The sequence below is a fragment of the Porites lutea genome, chromosome 3 (genome assembly GCF_958299795.1).
Source record: "Porites lutea chromosome 3, jaPorLute2.1, whole genome shotgun sequence".
NCBI classification, from domain to species: domain Eukaryota; kingdom Metazoa; phylum Cnidaria; class Anthozoa; order Scleractinia; family Poritidae; genus Porites; species Porites lutea.
Genome location: NC_133203.1, coordinates 16,024,909 through 16,029,908, shown reverse-complemented (window position 1 = coordinate 16,029,908; position 5,000 = coordinate 16,024,909).

Below are 5,000 nucleotides of genomic sequence, written 5' to 3'. Positions count from 1 at the left end.
AAAAAAGGAGCACTTATATCGCAAAGCAAAGCAACTCCAGACCCATGAAAGTTGGGCGAAATTTAAAAAAGCAACAAAGAGAAGCCTACAAGGATTACGTCTCCAATTTATTGGAGACCACAACAAACCCTGACCTTCCCACCTTGGGTAGGCGTTTCTGGTCCTTTATCAAGTCAGTGAAAAAGGACAATGTTGGTATCTCTCCCATGAAGGAAAATGGAATAGGGGAGACTGTGCATCATAGTATACTCAAGAGGATCTCGAGAACCTACCACCTCCCACAAGCCTTCCTCAACATTTTTCAATTGCATTTTGACGCCGTTGAAATTGCTAAGGATTGCAAAGCTGTTAAGTAATCTTGACTTTAAAAAAGGCTGCTGGCCTGGAGGAAATCCCCTTCTGGGTATTGAAAAATGCAGGGCAAGGGAAATTTTCCCATTCCTGCAACAGATAGGGGATGTCCCATAGGACTGGAAAAAAGTGAACATACATGCCATCTTCAAAAAAGGAGACAAGTCACTTGCCTTGAACTACAGACCCATCTCCCTCACTTCTGTTTCCTGTAAGATCATGGAACATAATTATATGTTTAGTCACATTATGTCCCACCCTGAAGAGTTCAAAGACGGAAAGTGAGCTTAAGTCCCAACAACAAATGGAACGATAAGTTAAATCTTGAGATTTTGGATTTCCTCCTGGGTGCATCTAGGTCTTTCGAGGATTAAGACACAGCAAAAGCCACTGAGTCGATTCTTCCGACTGATTTTGCCTAACGGTTACACATTACCAGATCGTGTTTCTCAAAAGTAAGCCCGTTTGTGAAAAGAATCATACCCATTCTCGACACAAAAATGCCGAACACCTGCAAAACCAAAGTCTGCCATATTCTTAGCCCTTCAGCACACGTGGCCAGTTCCAGCATGGGCAGCTCTAGAGTGCAAACAGTAGACATTAAATCCAAGCTCCTGATTTCTCCATGTGCTGGTGAGGAGGTTGCCATTACTGTAGCTTCTTTGGACAATGATGTTAAGAGTGCCCGGTTAGCCTTGCCAGAACCTACTCCACTGGTAATACAGTCCAGTCAGCCAGAAGTTCAATCAGTTCAACATCACGATAATTCTTTTCCTCTTTTTATGGGTAGCCTTTCTTCACACTTATCGCATCTGCTATGTTCCAGAGATTTGCCCTCAAGAATGTGTTCGTAGCGGCAAGGAAAAGAAATTACATCGGAATTCTGGGAACTCTTAGAAGATAAGTCTCTACACAATACTGATCTTTCTCATTTGTACGAACAGGTCATGTCTGAATATGAACAAGGTCTATCATCGCTCGCAGTTTAAGGGCATCTTAAGGCCCATATTCAGTTTTGGGTCAATATCGGGACACTTCCCTGGGTGTTAGTGACTATAAGATTTGGTTACGTTATCTCTTTAGAGTCCGTATTTGTCTTAGGAATAACAAATCCGCTTTGGACCATCGCGATTTTGTTTCATCGGCTGTTTCTGAACTTCTTTAATTTGGTCTTATTGTTGAAGTTTCAGCGCCTCCTTCTGTTATCAATCCTTTTTCAGTGTCCATTAATAAGGATGGCAAACCCTGACTCATTATTGATTTGCAGCATGTTAATAGCGGAGCTCCACGCACGCGCGAAGCGCACACGTGGGCGGAGCCCCATTGCTAAGTAAATCTACCCATCCCAGAAAATTTGGTAATCACGTGACCGTACACCGACCGACCGCCGTCCGTCCGCACCACAGGAAAACCAATGTTTACTCTCACACTTTCAGCTAGTTTGGGAGCCCAAGAGAAAACTAATTGCACAGGCTGCACATCAATGTTGTGATCAATTGACAGCTATCAAAACAGGGCATCCGCTGACAAGTATCACCTGACCGTACCGTGGGCTCAAGTGTCGACCCATCGAGGTCGAGTATTTTTTTGAAGTTATCCGCTGACAAATTACCAGTTTCAAATGATCGCAGGCTCAAGTTTATTTTTTCCAAGGATTCATATCAAATATGTTGTGTTTATGTCACTATGGCCCCGCACTATTAGGATTTTGATTTCAAACTGAACTCGGAAGCGAAAATTCATCCAGCTTTTTTAAAAGTACAGGCGGGGAAGACCTTATCTTACCATGGTCACGCGTTGGTCACGCTCTACGTCCAATTTTTATACTCTGATTGGTCAAAATTTGACAGGTGAGTTTATGCGGAAAAATTATGCAGCATCTTGAAAGTAGTTTACTTTGACAGCTGAAGCTGAAAGAGTTTTGTGTCAACTTGTGATGTTTTTAACTGTCTTTTTCCTCTGGAGGTACAAAATGAAATACAGCTGCTATCAAGAGTCTTCTGTTATTCATGGCTGGTTTGTTTACTGGGTTTTTGGTTGAGAAATGCGTCGCTTGTCAAAATTCGGTAATTCGATTTCGGATGACATCGTTTTCGTTTTTCACCTTGCTTTTATGCGTAAGAGGGTTTAAAAGTCTCAAGCAACTGTGGCCTCCCTTGCTAGTTTTCAGGAACTGAATCTCGAATGGTAAGCCTAAGTAATTATTGTATTTGATGTTTGTGTTTCATGGAGTCTTGCACAGTTCACGCTGACAGTTTATGCGGCAAGTTTATGCACGTTTGCAGGATTTGAGTCAATGATCTGACCTAGTATCAGGTTTGATATAAGCTTACAGAACTTTAAACAGCCTTCAGATATATTTGCTCACCACAAATAGAAAGAAAACGTTCCGAAGGATATTTAGTTATAAATTTAACTGTAGAAAGAAAACTTTGAGCGATTTTCTTGCTTCGAGGAGTTCACCTTCGAAAACAGTAAACACCGCGCTGGGAAGCCGGCTAAAACATAAACTTAAGCTTTACGCTTAAAGACTCAGGATTTTTAGAGACACTTTAATACTTGTCTTCGTGAATGAAAATTGTTGTCTCTGTAAATGTTTCACGGAATTATATCTCTTTTTTTGATTGTTAGTAGTCTCTCTTGCAATTTTAATCGCTTGTCCGTGCCGTTTGTTTTCATCTTTCATGACCATTGCTTGCAGGAGTACTCGAAAATGTCGCGCATATCAAACGCTTTATAAGATTACACATCGTTATAACTGAAACCATTAAATAACAAAACAAATAATAATAAATTCGCTATTATGTTGAAGCGTAACTCTGTTAAAGTTCATTCAAACACTCGACCACACTGACAGCTCGCACTATAAAAACGAGAACCAGCTGGCCGTATGGGTGATTTTGGAAATTTTCTGAAATTTTTGAACGGTTTGGCTCGTCCTGAATTTTGACTGAGTGCAATTTGTCTTGAAAAATTGTGAAATACCGCATTCTGTACGAGCTCTGTACGATAAATAGTACTGTTTCACCTCAAATGTGGTGTATAAAAATTATAAAAGGTTGGTTTAAACACCCCCAGATTTGTTGGCAAGAACTTGTAAAGTAAACCTGTCGAACAAAAAAAAATTTGGCGTGATTTGTTTTCCAAGAATTTGTTTTCGAGGCCTAATCTACTGTGATCTTGAATGTGATCGAAGATGTTTGCTATTTTTTTGGTGTACATATAAGGTTATCAATTCCATGTAAGATGTTTCACTCTAAAATAACTTAGCCTTTCCCTCAAAAGTCACATGAATGTGCCCTTAAGTTAAATGATTTGTGGATTAAAAGTTTATTGTTTGATTTAAATTATAAATTTATTAAAATTGGAGCTTCGCTTTTAGCCCTGGCTAAATCTATATATTAGGCATATCCACAAGGCAAAGTTGAGAATGGAGGACTGGATGGTCTTTCTCTAATAAACAGTGCGGGGTAGTTATATGTACAAATTTGATTTAAGGTCAAGATACCATCACAATGATATTTGTCAGGCTCATACACGGTTTTTTTTTTTTATGGGAATTCAGTTTTCCCCTGTTGCTTTCCTTTACCTACTGAACTTTTATATGATGATTGTAAACATTATTAGTTGTAGTATTTTTTTGTGTGTGTATCGTGGTTAAAAGGCATTATTAAACTTAAACTTAAGCCAGCTTATAGGTAAGAGAAGTAAGAAAATATATCTGCAATTATTGCCCTGATTTCATAGTTGTGCACTGCTCCATTTGATTAATTGGTATTAAATAGTAAGACTGGCAGCATTGCACCCCTACTGAAGGTTGGCCTTTATGGTTAACAGAAGGATTTTTTTAATCAATAATACATCACTGGGACTTTTGCAGCTTATTTTACTTTACAGTATGTTATTGATGCTGGTGTAAGCCTGCGAAATTCGTATCCAAGCAAATTTAGTTTTCAATGCATGCAACAATAATTGTTACATGCATGAAGTTCTCTTTGTTCATGGTTTGTTGTACACTAAGTAACTATAGTAACTAACGTGTTTCCCCTCTAAATTCTTCTAAATGTGGTAGGTGTGAATGCGGAAACTGCAATACTGAACTTTTGTCCAATGCCTTGGAGTTCCGTTCTTGCAAGGAAGTCACCGCAGCCATGTGAGAACTTACCTTTGACAGAATAGAAGGAAGTTGCGTTTTCAACCACAAAGACTTCAACGCGCTAACAAACACGACTGTGCTCCAGCAAGTTTACCCTCTTTCGAGGGACAGAAAGGGTTGCAGCTACAAATTTCCTAGCCGAGGAACTCAAAATGCTAAGAATGAGTAAGTATTTGTGCTTCTGTTCAATTGCACCTAAGTTCATTCTTATCACCTTCACTCTATGTTTATCCTGAGTTGATGTCTGGATGCAGCTGCCAGATGGTGAACCGTCAGGATCGAAAAAACATTTAAATAAAACCTACAAAGGAATTTCTAACAAATCTTCCACTATTTTGCGTGACGAAGAGTTACCCCTGTTAACTACAGTCTGCAATGTTTGAAGGTGTGAAATCTCTTCACGGGAATTAAGAAAAATGCAACTGACACGTCAGTCATAATAAAACAATAAGACTGTTACACTAGTGAATGGTGTGATGATGCCTAGCCAAAG